Genomic DNA, 23,087 nt, shown 5'->3' with positions numbered 1-23,087 from the left:
CTACATGCATGTAACCTATGATCTACTGCTTATCCTTACCTTTTTGAAACACTATTTTAAATCTAGAACTCTGAAAATAAATCAGAAATGAGATATATGTGTATAATTTTACCCATATATGTATTAAGCTAAGTATATCTTTATAGATACCGTCTTTGAAAATGATGAAAACATCAGCATTTATTTGCAGGACTGGTTTCTCTAAGACTCTAATGGTTATCTCCTATGATAAATGATTCAGCCCCTTATGAATTATTAGAAATGTGTTTGCTATAGGTATTCTATAAAGTAGTAGTTTCCTTTAAGGTAGCATTGTAAATCAGTAAATATTAATTCCATTTAATACTTCTTCTTTGTAATCTCAATCATCCTGTCAGATCATCTTTTGCTTTTCTACACCCATTAAGTGCTGCCTGGATCACTGCCATACAGAAGCGATCCCTGTGTTTTTTCATTCTTCCCTATTTAACTACCTTTCCAGATGAAGGTTGGATTACACCTTCTAAAGACTGTCCATGATGCCATTTTCCACCCATTCAAAATTACACTCAAGATGTTTGGTGAGCTATCTTAAAACTACCTTTTTATGTTTATCACCCACTCCTACTTAATGTTCCAGATAAATCACAAAACCCCCATTTGGCTGAAAATGCTTTCTTGCCTCTATATCTTTCACATTCCATCTATTTTCACGTGTAATTGCCCTGTTGTATGTGCCTCACACCACTCCTTCCATTTTTTTTATGGTCCTACCTAATTCTCAAGTCTGAGCTTTAAAACTGTTTTCCATTTAAGTCTTCCTTCTTTCCACCAGTCAAAAATCACTCTCATTCTCTCTTTCTCCTTTATAAATTCCTGTGCCATTTCATTTGTATGTTACCAATACTGGGTGTCCATTCATTATATTTACAAGTTTTGTGGAAGTAGAGATCATGGCTCATTTTCTTGTGCATTCTTTTATTTTTCTTTTTTTTGAATTAACAGTTTTTAACATACGTTGAAAATAGTTGCAGGAACATTGCTTATTCTATTTAATAAATACCAATGTGGTATAAATTATAGATCTTCGAGTCACATGATAATACTACTTGAAAATAATCCTATGAGTGTCCCCACCAAGGAAGAAAATGAAGCAATTAATTAATTAGGTTGTAAATTATAATTAGTTGATTAAACCTTATATTAAAACATAGCTTCATTTTTAAAACAAACCCTATTTAGATAAAATGCCTTGGTTTTCGGTCAGTGGTATTTTTTTCAAATCTAAAAATATACTATTTAATTATAAATACCTTTTCTGTCTTGCAACTTCTTCAAAGTGAATTAGCAGACAGATGCATTCTTAGGCTGAGTTAGTTGTTTTCAGGCCTGAAAGTGAAGGGAGAAGCCAAGGAATGTCATAAAGACCTCCTTTCCTCTCCACCATTAACTTTGACAGTATTTCTTACCTATGGAGAGAAGAGAAAACATAGGTATGGCAGTTACCCAAATCCTCAGGAGCATGAAGGGAAATTAAAACTACTTGTGGCCAGCTGCATTGGTTCATGCCTGTAATCCCAATACTTTGGAAGGCTGGGGCCGGAGGATCACTTGTGGCCAGGAGTTTGAGACCAACCTGGGCAACACAGTAAGAAAGACCCCCAACTGTACCAAAAAAAAAAAAAAGTCAAGCGTGATGTTGCCTGTAGTCTTAGCTGTCCAGTAGGCTGAGGCAGGAGGATTGCCTGAGTCCACTGCAGTCCAGCCTGGGTGAGAGCAAGAGACGGTCTCTAAAAAAATAAATAAATAAAACTACTTGCACCCCTAGGCTTTCATTTCCTCATAACATCACCTCAAAAAATGAGAATATATTTGACAGATAAAGAATATGTCTCTTGCCTGTGTCATTCAGCTTGTAGACTATTTGAAAATGAGACTCGGAATCTCTGAAGAAATGAGACTCGGAATCTCTGAAGAACAGTAAGTTCTCACTCTTACAAGTATCTTCAGCTCTGTGAACTGAATAGTGTGGTTTGTAACTTTCTAATCTTGGCTTTGTTATTTTATTTATCCTTTTGTGTTATAAAATTACTGAAGTGCTTGGCACTAATTGCTTCTGACTCTAATCCTCTTCCCTCCTTGCTGCTGTGAAAACTGAAATTCAGAGTTGGCTGACAAACTTTGGATAACTTTCTTTCCTGTATTATCTTTTTCTTTTAGTTAAAAGGTGATGGACAAAGAGTTTCTATGAATTTCAGCAACTAAATGTTCATTATGCTTCAGACAAAGCTGTTAAATTGCTGGTTCTTACCACCTGAAAAATAAAAATGCCTTTGCATTGTGAAATTGCATTGATACTTGTGCTTCTAGATTAAAGAGACTTAAGTAAGCATTAGGTATTGTGCTTTTTTTTGTTTTAGAAAACCACATAGAAATGAAGGATTGGAGGCTGACATATGATATAGTTGGTATTCATGAAAGATCACTCTAGCCCTTCGTGACTATCTTCTTTACTTTACTTTGCCTTTCTTGGACTAGAAGTTGTATGTCTCAAAACAGTTTTAGTTTGCTTCACTAAGAGAGCTTTATCATTATTTCTGCTCTTCAAAAATCACTTGGACAAAATGTGATTCTGTTGAAAACAATGTATTCCATGATAGTAAGTGCTACCCTTGGCTAGATCACATTGAACATGGAGTCCTGGGATAGAAGAGAAAAATTAAAAAATAGTAAACTAAGTATCAGTCCATTCCAATTTCTAGAGATGGTCTGGTATTCAACATTGCTCACATAGTAGGTATACTGTTTTCCTACTATGTATATATTACATACATATATATTACATAAACATATATAATTATATATTACGTATACATATTACATATATAGTACATTAGTACATATATAAAGCATATGTTATATATAATGGGATATAATACATACATATATAATGGGATATAATAATATATATAATGAGAATGGCAGTTATATATGTTTCTGTCTCCCAGGTGTGCCAGAGTGAAGACCTATATGTGAATAGGGCTCGCTTGGAGGTTGAAGTAAAGAACTGAATAAAGGTGAAAAGTCTCCACTATAGGCATTTATAGGATCTTGAACAACAAAGAACCAAACTTATTCTTGTCCCTGGGAGAAATACTGGGTGGGGTCTGATGGATATCTGATAAAACTCAGTAGTTCCCTGATGTATGTGAGCACTGGTAAGCATGTTTTACAGGTTCCTTTTCCCAGTTTAAGTTCTATTAAGACAAATAATCTTTTTAAGCCTGGGCTGGAAAATGTCACAACTCGTTAATGCTGGTTATAAAAAGAAAAAACAGCATTTAATTAACTATTGGTTTTACCTGCGATAGCAAATGCGCAGTTTAATTTTGTACTTTACTTGATTGACTATATAATACATAGGTGTGTGTATATGTCCATGTGTTTTTAAAAATGTGTTTATAATTATCATGGGTTCAGTAGCTCATTATAAAGGGAAGTTATATCCCAGGTCATGGGTTTATGGGTCATGGCCAGCAGATATGAATAACATTATGAATAAACATAGGATTAAACTTATTGACAAGTTTAAAAATTGTTTGGCGCAAGGCACAGGGCAATTTAAAATTTAGGATTGGCGTATATTTCACATCAGACTGATTACCAAGCTTTAAATTCCCGGTGGCTGGGTCATGTCTGCTTAAAGGGCCTTTAGTTGACACCATCAGTTATCTACTCAGGCCCCCACAATCCCGTTTACAATATCTGTGCCCCTTTCCGGGCTTTGATGTACTTTTGTTTCCAGCCCTTGTGGGATCAGGCTGAAGCCATTCTCCACAGCCTGGGCCTGAAATCATTCTGTCGACTGGCATTTTCCCTATCCCTGTTCTAGCTCCTCAAGTGTACTAGTCTTTCCTAGGAGCATTTCATTAAAAACTACTTGCACGGTGCAATCTTTGTCTCAGAGTCAGCTTCTGGGGAGTGAGACCTAAGACAGGGCTGTTTTAAATTAAAATACACAGACCCCATCTATTAGCTAGCTCTACAACCATGGGAAGTCCAGAGAACAAATGGATGCTGCAAAGTAAGTGTGAATGATCTTGGCAGGTCTGGTGTAAAGCATTATACAGAAACCCCTATGGTTTTAATTGATAAAAGAACAACTTTTAGAATTGCCTGAATGGACCAACTCCATCATGCAAAAGAGCCCTATCTGCTAGAGTTGCTTCTTGCCTTTCATTCCCTGTGTTCTTGTGGGTCAGCAACTCCAGTGAAAAGCTGTGCGTCTACTGTCTGCTGGTAGTTAAACTGCCTTAACTGTTTCAGCATAACCACTCATTACTAGGTCAAGCTTTGCTCTGGGAAGCCAGGATTTAGACAGGAAGCAGCAGTGGAGTTGGGTCTTTGTGGTGGGATAAATCCATCAGAAAGCCTCTTGGCTCTGAGAAGTGCCCTGACACTTCTTTTGCCTCCCCAAGAACCTCTTTTTTCTTATTTTTCAACAGTTTCTTAGGGCTAGCTTATTTTTTTTTTAACCTCTTTTTATTGCCATGGTTTCAGATTACGTTTTCTTTCCTGTTGTTCACTGTAATTTTTTTAAAAAGTCTATAATATATATCTAGAAAATTCAGAAGGAAAATAAACCCCTTTCCTGTTTTCTATAATATATATCTAGAAAATCCAGAAGGAAAATAAACCCTTTTCATGTTTTTAAAATGCATTGTGTGTACATATTGGCATGTGTGTGTGCTCACACACATGTTTGAGTAAGGTGGGATTGTGTTCAGAAAGAAAGATTTGCTACTAATACTAAAGGCAAGAGATGGCAAAAGGCTTTTATTTACTTCTCTGCCCCTTCCTCAGCCTTCTCTTTTTAAAACTCGTATAGAAAATATGTTAATCATGGAACTTCGTCCACAAAGGATAGAGTAAGAGCCATTTCCATTTCAGAAATTGTTTTTAATGTTTTGGCCCTGAGTTGGATCTGGTTCAAGGGTGAAGACAGAAAGAAAAAAAGATTTGTCTAGGAAGTGAGGCAATGGATTGGGAGGTAGAATAACTGCTAACGGCAGCCTTGAAGCTAGGAGAGGTAGGGAAGGATGGAGAAAACCCAGACCCTTGGCCATCACATCCAAGCTCCTTCCTTTAAAGATAGATAGCCAGAGTCCTCATTGTAAAACAATAAGTGAGTTGAGTTGAGAGATCTCAAGCAGGACTAGTTGGGAGTGACCAGAAAAGAAAGATGAGCACAAGCATGACACACAGCAGCCGGGGAAAAGGCATTTGGTGACCTGAAGCTATTATTCCCGGGTGGCTGTAGATGTGTGGAGGATGCTCTGAGGTCACGCAAGGATCTGCCACACATGATGTCATTTCCAAGTCAAGTCGGTCAGAAGCTTGCTGTGCAGGGCATATTTCAGCCCTTGCTGCCCTGTAGCAGGTGTAGGGAATAGAACATGTTAAAACAAGGGCCTGCTTAAGAGATCCACCACCTTTTCATTTGATTTGGATCAATGAATGGCTTTATGTTCTAGAATGCTTTTCCCTTGTGGAAGTTTTGTACTTTGTTTGACAGATTCTAACTGTTTTCTACTTAGAAGAAAATGGAATAGGTTTTATTCTTGAAATGTACCTGTTGCTGGGATTCAAATTCCTAAAATAGAAGTTGCCATTCCTTTCTCCTCTAAACGATCTGATTTGAGAATGGGAGTTTGAGCAAACCTAAGCTTTACTGCAGATAGATTTTTTTTGTTCTCTTTTTCAAAGAGCAGAAAATTACACATAATGCAATAATTGTTTTTTTTTTGTTTTTGGTTTTTTTTTTTTTTTTGCCATGAAGACAAAATTACTAAGGAGGAAAAGCTCTATGAGAAAATATAAATCCTATTGTAGAGAACACAATTAGAAGAGGGTAATGCAAAACACATCAATATATTGCCATCTGTAGCAATCATTAACTTGTTTCTCTTGCTGTTTGTTTATGATTCAAAAAGTAGTATCCTTTCACAAGAATACTAAATCACAATAGATAAATAAATCATCAGATTGGAATACAGATGGAATACTGAAGAACAGTATCATTCAAGTGATGGGAAGAAGAGCCATATCTTATAAAAGATCTTACAGAAAAGCAGCAAGAATGTGGAAACCAGCAGGAAATCTACATAGGTGTTTGGTTTAGATTAAGTCAAGAAAACAACTAATAACCATAAATCATAATTATGACAAAATTATGCCAGAAACTATAGTAATTAAGTCCTTTGCAAATATAATCTCACTTAATCGCCACAGCATGCCTATATGTCACATGTTATTATCTCATTTATAAATAATCAGGCTTAAAGAGATTAACTAACATATCTCACTGCTAGTAACGGGAGTATTGGGTTTGAACAGCCAGTAAAGATGAACTGTAATAATATGAATAGCTAAGAAGTCAGATGTTTGGTTGATCTATGATGGAAAAGTTTAAACAAAAATATGCTGGAAGTATAGTGGAGCAACTGAAATATGAAAGCCATTGGTATGAAAGACAAAGGTTCCTAGGCTAGATATTGGAGAAGGAATTACAACTGGAAAAAAACTGTTCTGAATGAGGCTAAAAACATTATATAGTGAGATAAAAAAGCAGACTGTAACTCAAAGAAGCTTGTGGACAGAGTGAATGAGTTTAGGACTTCAGAAGCGGAGTGCTTCCTGCTAAATGGAGGTTCAGGGTGTGACCCTAAGCAGGTTAATACATACTAAATGTATTGCATGTGGGTTTTCTCTTTGTGAGGACAATGTAGCAAATATTTATGATACCTAGTAAATTAATTTATATTCATATTGGACTAAAATATTGACTTTTAAAACTGAACGTTAATTATTATAGTAATTAATCATTATAATCAACTCATTAAAGGTAAATCTTGGTGAATAATGATTCTGGAAGTCTATTAAATTTCATTTTCACTTTGTTCTATTTTGCTAACCATTCACTGATGTTCCCCCCTCCTGAGAGGTATTTAAGTGATAGCGGGACAAACAGACTCCTCATTTCCTTTTGGTTACATAAAATATAATATTGTGAAATTATTTTGTTTATTGAGGGGGCACTTGTAAAAAAAATTATAATATGGAATTTTTGTTGATTATAATTTAACTCCAAGAAAGTATGAGGAACCTCATGAAACTTTGTTTTGTTTTTTTGTTTTGAGATGTGGTCTGTCTCCCAGGCTGAGGTGTAGTGGCATGATATTGGCTCACTGCAGGTTGAACACTCCAGCTAAGTGATCCTCATACCTCAGGTTCCCAAGTAGCGGGGATTACAGGCACATGTCACCATGCCCAGCTAATTTTTAATTTTTTTGGGGGGGAGACAAGGTCTTGCTATTTTACCCAGGCTGGTCTCAAACTTCTGGGCTCAAGTGATCCTCCTGCCTTGGCCTTCAAAGTGCTGAGTGTATAGGAGTGAGAAGTTGCGTCTGGCCTGAAACATTTTTCATACTTATTTTCGGTTACCAGGTCCAGCATGTAATATAAAGATGCTGTATACATATTTAATATTTTAATTTACTTTCTAAAAAATATAATGGAAATGAGATTAATTTGAATATTTATGTTTTAGGGTTTCTCATTGATTAGGTAGCGTTAGACAGCTATTATAGGAATTTTGGGGTTTAATACTACATCCTCCGCTCATCTCCCACCAACAAATGAAAGGAAGAAAAGAAGAAAGAACACTCACTGCCTCCACTTTGTTAATTCTGACTATACTAAATGATTGGTTGTCTGGGCCATTTTTCAGGATGAAAATTCAACAGATAAAAACAATGTAATTCATTTTTTATGGTATAATTTTCAAACGTTCATTATAAAGTTATATTATTCTATAAATTCTCATTTTGCTTTCTTCAATAAAATATTTGATGTATACAAATATACAAAGTATATATGTAAATTATAAAAGCATAATGTAATATAAACAACATGTACCTCATACCCAACTTAAAAAATTAAACATTATCTTTCACTTTTAAAATAATTTGTGCTTCTCCCTGCTGGTCATATCCCCTTGCCTCTCTGTCAGAAGTAATCACAATAAAAAAATGTTTTATTATGAAATATCATAGCATATACATATACATAGTAACCTCCCATTACTTATTTTTCCACTCCCTATTATGTGTCTGAGATCCATCCACGTTGACACATTTAGCTGCACTCTTTTCTTATTGTGCTGTGTAGCTAATCTGCTGTGTGAATAGACCATAGGGTACAGGTCTATTCTACTGTAGATGGATATCCGGATCCATGCTTTTGCTGTTACAAAGACTTCTGTTAATAATGCTCTTGCACGTGCCTACTTGTCCACAGCTGCATGAGTCTTTACAGTCTACTACCTAGAAAAGAAATTGCTGGGTCTTATAGTACTAGGATCATAACTTCAGTAGAAGTTACCAAAAAGTGCTACTAATTTTTACTCCCACCTAGATGTATAAGAGTTCTTTTTGCTCCACATCTTCATCAGTGGTTGCTACTGTTATACATTTTTTTAAATCTATGTAAATCTTTCAGATGAAAAGTAGAATCCAAAAGTAATTTTGATTTTTTTTCACTAAATATCCTAGATACTAAGAAGAATTTTATGTTTATTGGTATGTTTCCTTTTCTGTGAAATATCCATTTTCTCTTAGAATATGATTTTCTTACTGAATTGTTGGAGTTCTTTATATTTGAAGGATATTAATCCTTTGTCATATTTGTAACTTGTCTTTTTGTTCTTTTTACAGTGACTTTGGATGAACAAATGTCCTTAGTTTCAAAGCTGTTGCAAGCTTTTTTTGTCTTATGTAAAAAATATTTTCCTACAGTAAGGCCATTAAAATATTTTTCTTTACTCTTATAAGGTAAAAATTTTGCTTTTCGCATTTAAGTCTATGATCTACTAGAAATTTTTGTATAGGGTACAAAATTCATTTCTTTATTTTTAAGAGTAAACAATTGTCCCAGCTCATTCATTGATTTGTCTTTTCTGTCTCCACTGAATGACAATGACATATCTTCCTCAGGTAAACTCCGACTGCAGGGTCTTTGCACTTGCTTTGGCCTTTGCCTGAAGTGCTGTTCCCTCAGACAGCGACATGCTCCCTTCTGTACTTCCTTCAGCCTTTTTCTCTAAAGTCATTTTTTTCAGTGAGGCCACATATGGCCATTTATATCTAAAATTCAATACTTTTCCAATACCACATCCCTTATTTTTTCCAATACTCTTGTGACTATTTGAATTTGTGTATACTTGTCTTATTTATCTTATTGTGTCGTCTCTCTCCTACTAAAACACAAACACAATCAGGAAAATGATTTTTGTTGGTTTTATTTACTGCTGAAACCCCAAAACCTAGAAAAATGCCTAGCACATAATAAATGCTCAGTAATATTAATTGAGTGAGTGGACGTATGAGCATATTACATTTGAAAATGGATCTGCTTGTAGGCTTCAGATCTGTTGGAGTGGCCTATTTCTTTTTCTCTGGGTGAGTGCCAGTAACTTAATCCATAGCTATAAAATAAGGCTCGATGTCTAGTAGGTCATGGCCTCTACATGTTCTCATTCTTTAAGGGTGGTTTATCTATTCTTGATAACTTCCTCTCCTATGTAAATTTTAGAATTATGCTATCAAGCCTTATGAAAAATCATATTATACTTTATTCACATGGCATTTACTCTATAAATTTTAAGAAAACAGACTTTTAAAAATTATTTTTAATGTTTCTATCCATAAATATATGTCTTAGTTTTTTCTTTAATGTCTTTATATATATTGTATATGTTATCTCTGTAAGGTTATATACTGTTTGCTAAATGCTTATTATTCTTACAGACATAGTTAAATTTTTCATACATTCTTCTATTAAATCAGGAGGTCTTTACACATTAACATTATGCATTCTAAAAATTAAATCATAAAATATGAATTTGTAAATAAAGGTAAATTTTTGAAAGCAGCTAGTAATTAATCAGAAATTTTCCATTTAGCTATGAGATGAAAGTCTTAAAAGTTGAACCCAATAAAACTACTGAGAAAGCTTGAGGAAAACAACTTTGCTCTTAACTTGTAACTTTTCTCCCACTATAAAGCCTTATTATGACCCATCCCCGACAACATTATTTCCTCCCTTGTGTTTCTAATTATGATTCTGTTTTACAGCAATTATCATAATATCGTGTTCTGTGGTATTTATCTCTACATACATTTGTCATCCCCACTAGACTGCACACTCATTGAGACCAGGAACTTTATCCTGTCTTTTTATCCTCAGGCTTAGTCACAGTGCCTGCCATGGACTACATGCTTATAATGTAGTCATTATAAACTGATGGGCACTAAAATTGGGCATCCAAAGGAGATAATAGAACCTACCTTTTAAAAAACCTTCAAAAATTGCACAGAAATTGGCCTGTCTGATAATCCCTTTTTTCTCAGTCCTCTTTCCCTTTAGATATGTGTCCCATTCTCTCCTATTTCTCCTCCCACTCTCACCTCTTCAGGCTCCTTTGTTGGATCTTTTTTCTCTGCCATCCCTGAAAACATCAGTGCTTTCCCAGGAATGGTAGCCCTGTTTCTTCTAACGTTACTCAAAGTCTGTTCCATATCATTCACTCTTATGTCTTCAGTTATACCAATAATTCTTATATTTAACCTCAACACTGAACACATGTTAAAACTCTTCAACCTTAAATTTCTTACATATCTACTACACATCTCATAAACCTGCTAAAAGCATATAAAATTTAATGTTCCTAATATGAACTAATTCCCTTGTCTACACATCCTTCTAAAATTTGCCATTCTTCCTTTATTCATATGATGGTCTGCGTTGTCACTATTCATTCAGCCTGGGGCCTTATTTCAAATAGGTAATGCTGACTTAAAAGCCTGTGTCCTAAAAATGTCCCCAGTCTCTCCTTCAGTCTTCCAGTTGCTACAGGCTGAATTATGTCCTGTATTTTTCAGCTGGACTATTACAAAACGAAACTTCTTGTCTTTTTGACTCCAGATTGACTTTCTTCCTTCAAGTTCTTGTCCAAATTATTTTTTTCTAAAATACAAACTTTCTTATGTATACATTTGAGTTGAATGTTCCTTTTAACCTAACATTGCTAAAAGGGGAAAAGTCCAAATTCATTAACACAGCACACAGGACAATTCATCTGCATGTCCCAATCTATCTTGCCACTTTCATCTCTTCCAGATATACAATTCTCCATTCATACCAAAATTTTAAATGTTTACTGACATAACATTCTTTCATATGTTTACATGGGTATATGTTTACATGGGTGTTTCTGTTCTATCATTTTCTCCTTTCTAAGTAAATAATTCCTACTCATCCAGCTCAAATATTATCACTCATTTGAAGTCTTCCAGGATGCCCACAAACTGAGTAAACAACCCCTCTCCTCTGTTCACAAGTACTTAACTTATGTCTTTATTTCAATACTTGCTAATTCTAATTAAAATATATTTATGTTTTTGTCTACCCTTCATTACTCTGGGTTATTTTCTGAAGGTCAGAACCACTTGTTTTGCATTATTTTTTCTGCCCAGTTAGGTTACGTATCCATCCTTGAACAAAACTCCGCAGAGATGCAGGAAACATCTTCTGTCCATGCAGACAGCATCCTTCCCGCTTGTCAGCACTGACTGAATTCCATCCTTCTTGCAAGCCTACATGGTCAGCTTCTTCCTTACAACTTTATCAAACTGCCCAACCTCCTCAATTTGTCTTTTCATTTCTTTACTATATTAACTAATCTCTCTACAATCAATATAGAATATTCTAATGATTATATATTTCATCATGACCATAAGCATTGGACATACAGCATAGGAGTCTAATAACTTCTCCTGTTTATTTGGCCCTCAGTATCTGAAGGATAATGGTGTCTGAAAACCGCAATACCATTATGGATTCTGAACATGCCTGGCTTCAAGTACTTTGCTTATATTATTTCATTTAATCTTCCCAGTAGTCTTTTTCAAGATAAAAACAGTAATGGATGCACTATTCTGGAAGGCCAATACAGGCCTACCCACCTCAATATTTGTATTCCAACATACTTTCTTTTTTTTTCCCCTTAGGGACAGAGTCTCCCTCTGTCACCCAGGCTGGAGTGCAGTGGCACAAATATAATTCACTACAGCCTCAATCCACTGGTCTTAAGTGATCCTCTCATCTTAGCCTTTCAAGTAGTTGGGCCTACAGGTGCGTGCCACCATGCCCAAATGTGTGTGTGTGTGTGTGTATGTATTTATATTTATAATTAATAAATATATTTATTTAATTTTGTAGAGATGGGGTCTTGCTATGTTGCCGAGACTGGTCTTGGACTCTTGGCTTCAAGTAGTTCCCCTACCTCACCCTCTCAAAGTACTAGGACTACAGATATGAGCTACTGTGCCAGGCCAGGATACCTTATTGCTTTAGGACCAATTTTATCTCTCCATTTTTCCATGCTCAGCTATCCCCTTTATCACCTATTTGAACCATGTGTTGTCTTTAATGTATTCCTTTGTGGATTTATATGATAAAGTGAAAACAGCTATGGGAACTCTTGCCAAGGCGTGTTATGCAGTATATGGCCCTTTCCTGTGGAATGTTTTGGAGTAGTTTGAAATTTGGCTTAGTAGACTGACACTTGATCCACGGTTTGTTTGTTTTTCTTAAGAGTTAACATCACTATCCTGGAGGTGCGTAGGTAGCCAGATTATTTTGCCAGGTAATTAACAGAAATCTATAGTACTAGTACATTTCCTTTATTGTGATTGCCTTTCTTTATGTTTGCTTATTTTGAGCCAAGATTCCTTTACAAAATGCAAATGGTTATCCAGAAAGATCTGAAGAACTGGTTTAGAAAGTTTACTTAAAAGACAAAGGAAATTTAGCAACAGAGAAAAGCTAAAAATGTAGTTTTAGCTGTCATATATTATTTTCATAATGGAAGGAATTATGTATTCCAAGAAAAGGAAAGTAACTCTCACTAAGAGTTCCCAGAAGATTTCAGAGGAAGTGACATGATCCTAAATCATGTTCTTGATGGCAAAATGTTACTTAGAAAGCCTATTATTTAAATGGAATAGTTTTTTATGGTCAAATATGAGCAACAATAATCCTTTACCTGCAAACTTTATTGATGTCAGGTATTTTGGATGAATATACATTTTTAGGAACCAAGATTACTTTTCTTTAGATTTGTTATTTAAAACACATTTAGAAATAACTCTAGTTATATTTCAAACTGGCACAAAGATTCTACACATACAATCTCTTTTCTCTGGAGATTTTCTTAAATTTAAAGAGATACAAAAAGGAAATATAGCTGCAAAAGACCAGAGGTGTTTGGGATTGCCAATAGATGAAAGCTTTAAATATTTCTAGAAACCATAGGGTACATGAAGTGCATGGAATAGAAAACTAGAGGAGTGTGAGGTCAGATCCTGGAGACAGTCTAGAATTAGGGTCTGCAGGTAGAATGATGGATGAATAAGGCAGAAAGCATGGGACCAGTAGGGCTGAAAACATGGTGACTGATGACTAAGAAGAGGAAAATCTGTTTTACGTCAAGATAAAAACACATTATTTGTAGAAAATAAAGGGAAAAAGAAACTAGAAAAACATGGTTTATATATGTAGAAGACAAAAATAAGACAGAATTTTAAGTACTGATGGATAATAAGAAAGAAAAGAGAAGCTACTTTGCTTGAAGCTAAAAAATTCCCTTTTGAACAAGCCAAGATTTGTAGTATCGAAAGCATAAAAAAGAAGTCTAATAGCTTCTCGGCCTTTTGGCTAAGATTAAGTGTAAAAAAGAAGTCTAATTCTGTCACATTATCCAGCCAGCAGACAAAAATATTAATAAAATTAAAACTGATACTGTTGTTTATTAGCTTTCAAATTTTAAAGTCACTCACAGACAAAGTCTGGAACAAGGAGTTGCAGTTAAAAGACAGAATATTTCAGTCAGAAAGTTTTTGAACATTTAAACGTGTAAATGGGCCAGGTGCAATGGCTCACAGCTGTAATCCCAGCACTTTGGGAGGCCAAGGTGGGCGGATCACTTGAGGTCAGGACTTTGAGACCAGCCTGGCCAAACTGAGATGGTGAAACCCCGTCTATAGTAAAAATACAAAAATTAGCCTAGCGTGGTGGTGTGTGCTTGAAATCCCAGCTACTAGGGAGGCTGAGGCAGGAGAATAGCTTGAGCCCGGGAGGTGGAGGTTGCAGTCAGCCGAGATCACACCATCGCACTCCAGCCTGGGCGACAGGCAAAACTCTGTCTCAAAAAATAAATAAATAAATAAGTAAAATAAATAAATGTGTAAGTGTAGCTGAAATAATTTGAGAATTGGAAACTGAAGAAGAAAAGAAAAAAATTGCATAACTTCAGGGAATTTGAGATCCTGATTCAAATGAACGGAACCAAACATAAAAGTGGAAACATACTATGTATAGTTATAACATAATAGAATATTTAAATGAAAATATTAATTTAATATTTATATTGAATGAATAAAAATAACTATGTAGAGTAACATAACAATACAATATTTAAATGAATAAAAACTTTTAAAGACTATGTAGAAAAGTATGGAAAAAAGACAAAAAATGTGACAGAATATACATATTAAATTCTCATCTTTCTTAGTGCCTAGAGATTTAAATATATTAGCATGTTATTTAGAGCTGTGATGTTAATCAGCAGAAAAAAAGTCCTAATAGTAAATCAGTGTTTTAAATATTTACCTCTGGGCTGGGAAGGTTAGAGAGTTTTGTTCTTCATCTGAAGCTGTTTTGTACCCTTGTATTTGTTGCTATGTGTGCATCCTTGGTAAGAAAATTTTAAAACTAGAAAAGCTATTTTAAGATAGTATATTCTAAGAGCCCCTATGGAAGTCTTGAAGTGCATGGGAAATACAAAATGTATTAGGTAGTGTTCTAACAAAATAACCTCTTAAATCAGTGTTTCTCAATGTGCTTGCTCATGGGAAACTATTTGGGGTTTGCAAACCCCTTTGGGCCATGAAAAGAGTGGTTTAAATGGTTACAGTTTATATTTTAGTTTTTATAGTTTATACTGTAGTTTATATAGGAAGCCACCAATCGCCCAACAGCACTGTATTTTGTGTTTTTCGATAAATTGTATATATGCTTCTATGTGGTAGACATTAAAAGTGTTAAAAGGCCGGGTGCAGTGGCTCATCCCTGTAATCCCAGCACTTTGGGAGGCTGAGGCGGGCAGATCACGAGGTAAGGAGTTTGAGACCAGCCTGACCAACACAGTCTCTACTAAAAATACAAAAATTAGCTGGGCGTGGTGGTGTGTGCCTATAACCCCAGCTAATCAGGAGACTGAGGCAGGAGAATTGCTTGAACCTAGGAGGTGGAGGCTGCAGTGAGCAGAGATGGCGCCACTGCACTCCAGCCTGGGCCATAGAGCGAGACTCCATCTCAAAGGATAAATGAATGAATGAAATGAATGAATAAATAAATAAATAAAAGTGTTAAAAATGCAACCAAAAGGTGACTGTACCTACATGGTTAAGAGAAATTCTATGGTGCTGGCTTAGCTTCACCTGTGGTTCAGGTGGACTTAATCTTTAAGGTTTTTAGAAATATCAGATATCCTTGACTTTATCCTTCCTTTATCTCCACAATTGAGAACGTCTTGCTGAACACTTGACCTTTATTAAATGTTTCAAGCTTCTGACTTAGTCCACTTTTACATTAGTTTCTTTAACTTATTAAGAAAGGTCCATGAGTGAAAAATAGGCAGAGTAGAGAAAAAAAAATATGCAGAAAAGAGAACTAGTGCTTTAGCAATTTGGTGGGAATTAAAAATAGCCTACTCTGTATTAAAAGCAAGTCAACTGCTGGAGATACTTTTTAATAGCCCTTGTTTTATTTCAGGTTGCTCTGGTTTAGTTTTCTCCATCAGTTTTTGTTTTATTTAATGTGTATGCATTTCTGCCTTGTGATATGCCAACCACCAAAAAACCCAGATTCAGATCCAGTTTATAGATTGAGTTCAGAAGTTTGTTTACCAACCCCACACAATTTCAGAGTCAGTATGATGTGAAGGAAGAACACTAGATTTCAATAAACCTGGATGTCAATCTTACAGCTATAATATATAGGATACCATGGCAAATCATTTCTCCTGGTTTTTCCTCAGTTTCCTTTTCTGTAAAATGAGGATAATACTGTACCCTGTATAAAATTATTTGGCCACAAAATTATTTATTGGTGGAAGAGAGAACATTGGTATTTTGGAAACATCTGGTAAAAAAATTTTAATCTAAGAAAGGTGATTCTATTACTAATGTTTTGAGCAATGCATCTCAGTCATCCCTAAGGAGGATTTTAAACATTGAGTTGAATCAGCATTGTTTTGGGGCCCTGGCTCTGTACCTTTAACAAGCTTCCCAAGATGATTCTTAGTATACAGCCAGGGTTGAGAATAGCTAAAATACTTGGTAAGCATTTTAAAAGCTAGATTATTAATTTTACTTTATTGAGAATAGCTAAAATACTTGGTAAGCATTTTATATTGAGAATAGCTAAAATACTTGGTAAGCATTTTAAAAGCTAGGTTATTAATTTTACTTTATAAACATGCAGTTTTTATTTTGGATATTTACATCAAGGCTCCAAAACACAGTCACCTTCAGATAACAATGCAATTCTTCTACAAAGTTGAACAATGTGGCTTCAACCAAGAATTATATCTTGGACCAGCTTTTTCTCCTTAAAATGATTGACAATCAACTAGGGTGGCTGTTTTCACATGTCTAATAATTTTTCTAACAATAAATCTTTATTGAGCCCTCTCTGTCATCAGGCACTTGTTTTAAGATAAATACAACACCCTACCTCTTTTGCAATTTAGCTCTTTTGCAATTTAGGTTGGGGAGAATATAAGCATATTATTTCAGTAGAAGATGGTAAATCACATGGCACCCTACCTCTTTTGCAATTTAGGTTGGGGAGAATATAAGCATATTATTTCAGTAGAAGATGGTAAATCACATGGCACTAGAATTTATAGGGTGCTATGAGGCCTTGAAGGACTGTATTAGCTTTGCCGACTCTAGAGACTAGAGGAAGTCTTGCTGGAAACAATTGCATTTGGAGGGAGAGATAGGAATTATACATCTGATATACAAGTGATAAAGACTGAAGAAAGGAAAGAGCCTTTGAAAAGAAAAGGAGACAATAAAATACACTGGATTATGTAAGGCATTGCCAGCAGGTCTATATTATTGCAGCAAAATGTCTGGGGCAAGCAGTAATGGAAAATGAATGGAGAAATGTAGACCGGGCTAGTTCCTGGAAGGCAGTGTTTTCCAAAGTAAAATGTCCCTTGTGGCTTGAATTCCACATCACTGGCTAAGAGAAAGAGGCATACAGGGCACTTATGGCGGGAGGAAGGATGTAAATTAGTGAATGAATACTTCAGTGCCAGGAGAAGTAGAATATTTCAAGAAAATATCCACCTTAGCCAAAACACAGAACAAAAGAAATTGAGGAATGCCAAATAACAAGCATTGAAGGGACCTTTTGTAGGGAATTGGTGGGTAAATACGGTTACATAAATCAGCACAGAAATAATATGTATATATATATATACACACCCACACATAGACACAAACATATATATTCAGATATATATATGTACATTTGCATTTTTGAGCAAAACATAAAAACAAGCCAGGATATTCTTATGTGCCAAATTTCATCTATATATATTATCTTGGAATTGTCATGCAGAAAAGATTAAAAAGATAACCTACAGAGAAGGAATGTGTATAAAAGCCATTCCATACATCATTATATTTTTCCAAAGGTATTAAATGGTGACTGAGACAAAGAAAAAAATAGGCAGTGAAGCGAGAAAAAAATGTACAGCTTAGGTATTGCCCACAATTTATGTCTTTTATAATCAACCAAACAATGAAAACTGGGATAATCATTTATATGGTTCTTACCAATGTGCCATTGTTTAATTTTTTTTCTATAGACTTCGTAACTTTAATTTTGTGACATTTCAAAAATATCTATTGTTTGCAGTCTGGTTAGTAAAGATCTGCCATTAATTGGTACACTACTTATTTCAAGTCTATTCTCCTCATCTCTAAACATTTTAATTCCTTGAGCTCTTTTCTTCTTCCTAGACCCTTGGGGATCACAAAATTCTTTGAGGCTAAAATTGGTCACGTCCAGAACAGGGGCAGGCAAGAAACAGTCTCAGTAATTCATTTATTGTTTGCACTTTTCCTTTTAGTCATTTAGACAGGAAAAACTAATTGTAATTATTAATTTTTCATTAACCAGGACATCCTAGCACTTATGCCTGAGTAAAATTTCCCAGTCATTTGTAGATTCTTATATCATCTGTTCCATTTGTTTTAAGTTGAATTGTGCCCTTCCAAAAAAGAAATGTTGAAGTTCTAACCTACAGTACATCAGAATATGACCTTGTTGGTAACAGAGCCTTTACAGAGGTACTCAAGTTAAAATGAGGTCATTAGGGTAATTCGATATGATTGGTAGCCTTATAAAAGGAGAAATTTGGGCAGAGAGACACAGGGAGAATACAATGCAAAAGGGGAAGATTGGAATGATGTACCTATGAGACAAAGGGCACCAGAGATGGCCGGCAAAACACTAGCAGCTAGGAATGGCAAGGAAGGATGTTCCCCTACAGGTTTCAGAGGAAGCATGGATTTGACAGCACCTTGATTTCAAATTTCTAGCTTCCAGACATGTGAGATGATAAATTTCTGATGTTTTCAGCCACTGAGTTTGCAGTATTTTGTTATAACTGTCCTAGAAAACACATTAAAATATTAAAAAATAAATATGAAAAGGCCAACAATATAGGACTTTCTCATTTTTACTTTTTTTCAAACCTGGACATAAAAAATAAGTAAATGAATAAATCCCTCCCTTTAATAGCACCAGGATTTCATAAAAGAAAATTTTAACAGTAAAGTCAGAAGAACATATTTTAGATATTTTAGAATAAGAGAAAATTCTTAAAATTTAGCCATCTATAATTTATGTATTAAAGTATATTGTCCTTACCTTTATTTCCACATCACAGTACAGTAGCTTTCAACACTTGACCCACGTTTCAGTGACTTGCCCAAGAACCAGATGCACTGTGGAATTCTGATACAGCTGGTAACAGAATAGATTTCTGGAATATATTTCCTTTTCAATTAGTAATGCCATGTTGTCTAGGACATTCCTTGAAAATAGAATCCCAATTCTGGAGTTGTGGGGTTAATAACCAGAATTATACTTTATTCAGAGACCAGTCATAAACATCGAGAAACCGGACTTCTCTTTGTGGCAATAGGTATCATAGACATTCATTGTCTTTGAAAGAGATTTTGTTATGTGAGGCCACTAGAAACAGGATTCTAATCAAAATAGAAAGGAATTAAGAGTGGAACTAAGACTCTTTAAGTGCTGATGACAAGGTCTCTACAGTGTTCAAATTAAATGCTGAAGTTTTCTCCATAGATATTAAGATAATCAGGCATCATTTATTCTTTTCTAAAAAAATGCAATCCTTATCAAAATACCAATGATATTTTTCATAGAAATAGAAAAAAATCCTGAAATTCATATGGAACCACAAAAGACCCCAAATAGCCAAAGCAATGCAGAACAAAAAGAACAAAGCTGGAGGCATTACACTACCTGACTTCAAAATTCACTACAAAGCTATGGAAACCCAAACAGCATGGTTCTGGCATAAAAGCAGGCATATCAACCAATGGAACAGAATAGAGAACTTGGAAATAAACACACATATTTATAGCCAACTAATTTCTGACAAAGGCACCAAGAACATACAATAGGGGCAGGACAGTCTCTTAGATAAATGATACAGGGAAAACTGGATATCCATATGTAGAAGAATAAAACTAGACCCCCTATCTCTCCCCATATATTATATAAAAATCAATGTGAAATTGATTAAAAATCTAAATGTAATACCCAAAACTATAACTCTATTAGAAGTAAACATAGGGAAACACTTTAGTACATTGGTCTGGGCAAAGATTTTATGTATAAGACTTCAAAAGTACAGTCAACAGAGGCAAAAATAAATAAATGGGATTATACTAAACTAAAAAGCTTCTGCACAGCAAAAGAAACCATCAACAGAGGGAAGAGATGGCCTGTAGAGTGAAGGAAAATATTTGCAAACTATTCATTCAACAAGGGATTAATATCCATAATATACAAAGAATTCAAAGAACTTGACAGCAAAAAATTAATCCAATTAAAAAAATGTGCAAATGACTTGAATAGACATTTCTCTAAAGAAAACATAAATGTGGGGTGCAGTGGCTTGCACCTGTAGTCCCAGCACTTTGGGAAGCCGGGACCAGGAGCATCACTTGAGCCCAGGAGTTTGAGGTCATCCTGGGCAACGTGGCACAACCCTGTCTCTACAAAGAAAAAATTTTAAAAATTAGCCAGGCTTGATGGTGAGCACCTGTAGTCCCAGCTTCTTGGAAGGCTGAGGTAGGAGGATCACTTAAGCCCAGGAAGTTGAGGCTGCAGTGAGTTGAGACTGCACCACATCATTCTAACCTGGGCAATGCACTGAGACCCTGTCTCGAAAAAAAAAGAAAAAGAAGAAAAAAATATACAAATGGCCAACAAGTATATGAAAAATGCTCAACATCACTAATTATCAATGAAATGCAAATCAAAGCCACAATGAAATATAATCCCACCCCAGTTAGAATGGCTATGATAATAAGACAAAAAATAACCTGCTAGTGAGGTTGCAGAGAAAGAGGAACTCTTTCTATACACTGTTGGTGGGAATGTAAATTAGTACAGCCATTATGGAAAAACAGCATGTAGGTTCCTCCAAAAACTAAACATAGAACTACTATCTGATCCAGCAATTCCACTACTCGGTATATATCCAGAAGAAAGGAAATCAGTATGTCAAAATGATCTCTGTACTCCTGTGTTTATCGCAGTATTATGCACAATAGCTAAGATCCGGAATTAACTTGGGTGTCCATCAATGGATGAATGGATAAAGAAAATGTGGTATATATACATAATGGAATCCTATTCAGCCATAAAGAAGAATGACATGTTGTCATTTTTGGAAACATGGATGATCCTGGAGGACATTATGTTAAGTGAAATAAGCCAGACACAGAAAGACAAATACCACATGTCATCACTCATATGTGGAAGCTAAATAAGTAGATTTCATAGAAGTAAACAGTAGAATAGTGATAACTAGAGGCAGCGAAGTATAGGGAGAAAAGGAGGATAAGGAGAAATTGGTTAACAGATACAAAATTACAGCTGGATAGGAAGAATAAGTTCTATTGTTCTTCAGCACTTTATTAAAGATATAGATTAAGTTCTTATTCTGTATCTTCAAATAGCTAAAAGAGAAGACATTGAATGTTCCCAACACAAAGAACTGATAAATGTTTGTTAGAGGTGATGGATATGTTAATTACCGTGATTTGATCATTAGACATCGTATAAAGGTATCAAAATATCACATTGTTACCCCATAAATATGCATATTATGTATCAATTAAAAATAATAATGTTCTATTGTCTAGAAAAAACCTGTTACAGAAAAAGAAAGCTCATTAATAAAATCACTTTCTTCCCTTTCTTTTTTCTCAGACTTGTTTTTTTCTCTAACTGTAGCTTTTCTCATTTATAAAGTGAGAAGTTTCAATAAAGTTTAAATATGTATTGAGTGCTCTGGGTTCCAGGGAAAGGAATAAGAATCACCAGGTATATGAGCATGGGTGAAACATAGTCTCCACCCACTGGAGATATCACACATGGATGAGTTCTAAAATTGTGCCCAGGGCTTAACTGACAAATTGCGTTGCTAACAATTACGTACTTCCATTTAAAAAGCAGAGTGCAAATGTCTGTGGGCATTCCACAATAGGATCCCAATATATTGGTTAAATGTAATTTGCATGAGCACATAAATGATTCTAAGAAAAATAATGTCTGAAGATGCCCTTAAGCTCATCCATCCTTTGAGCTGTATTAAGCTACCATAGAACATTAGGGAAACAGCCATAGCAGAAATCTACTGACAATGAAATGTTTCTTAAATTACATGTCCTGAGTACTTGGAAGTCATCTAAATGCCTTTGCTTATTTAAGTTCAAGCACTGATTTTCTGAACAAAATCAGCTCCTCCTTAGTTCCTCAAGGGACCACTGTGGGTGTTGGCCTTTGTCAAACAAGATGCCCTGGTGCAAAAATAATCTGGTGTTGGCACATTAAATATAGATGAGAGAACCGGATAAACCAATTGCTCCACTGTTTAGTTGACAATATATGTAAATTATGCGTGGTGGTTTGCAGTTGTAGAGTTTACTCACAGAGTTGGCATTCTGTATTCCATACTGTGTCATGAAATCATTCTCCCATATGCCATTGCTTCTATTAAGCTCTTTCCACCTTTTTAAGCCTAAGCTTTTCTTGTTGAATCCAGGTTTTCCCACTGCTATTGTTAATACTATACCAAGGCTGATACTGTTTAGATATTGGGTTTCAATGTTGCTCAATTTATTTAGCAATTCAACAGACAGGTACTGAGCCCTTGATAAGTGTGAGCCACTCTGCTAATTGCTGGGTACAAAGAATAATGAGACCCAACCCTGCCTTGACTTTACTGTTTTGGGAGAGACAAAAAGTCAAGAGACATTTTCAGATGGTGTGGAGTGTTGTACTTCCATGCCTGGGAAGACTTAGCCTGGTTGAAGAAGGTCAGATGAGAGTTCAGCAAAAAGAGACATCACAATTGAGTCGTGAAAGCTGGGAAAATACTAGCCAGGGGATGATGGACTAAAAAGCACGGGGAAAAGAGTTTTCAAGTTAGAGGAAGTGCAAATGACTTAAAGGTAAAAGAGAGCTTGGTGTATTAAAAAATGCTATTCCCTTAATGTATTTATGTGACTTATACATGTTATATTTCCTACTTTTGACCAAATCATCAAATTTGGGTTTGACCTGATTTAGGAGATTAATAG

The 23,087-nt window shown here is 35.2% G+C and overlaps 1 protein-coding gene and 1 long non-coding RNA gene across 10 annotated transcripts in view; one reads left to right on the top strand and one right to left on the bottom strand.

Annotated features, from left to right (window-relative positions):
- The window catches only part of ZNF385D (zinc finger protein 385D), a 943,735-nt gene that overhangs the window by 763,431 nt on the left and 157,217 nt on the right, over positions 1-23,087 (top strand). The window lies entirely within an intron of this gene.
- Positions 1-23,087, bottom strand: part of LOC129532715 (uncharacterized) — a 115,062-nt gene that overhangs the window by 59,339 nt on the left and 32,636 nt on the right. Inside the window, exon 2 of one of the 2 annotated variants that reach the window (XR_010132775.1) lies at positions 1,293-1,368. The exons of the other annotated variant lie outside the window; for it this stretch is intronic. This is a non-coding gene — a long non-coding RNA (uncharacterized lncRNA). The remainder of the gene's footprint in view (positions 1-1,292; positions 1,369-23,087) is intronic. 2 annotated transcript variants of the gene reach the window in all.

This window comes from Gorilla gorilla, chromosome 2, assembly GCF_029281585.2.
Source record: "Gorilla gorilla gorilla isolate KB3781 chromosome 2, NHGRI_mGorGor1-v2.1_pri, whole genome shotgun sequence".
In the NCBI taxonomy this organism is placed as follows: Eukaryota; Metazoa; Chordata; class Mammalia; order Primates; family Hominidae; genus Gorilla; species Gorilla gorilla.
This window is presented reverse-complemented; position numbering and strand designations above follow the sequence as displayed.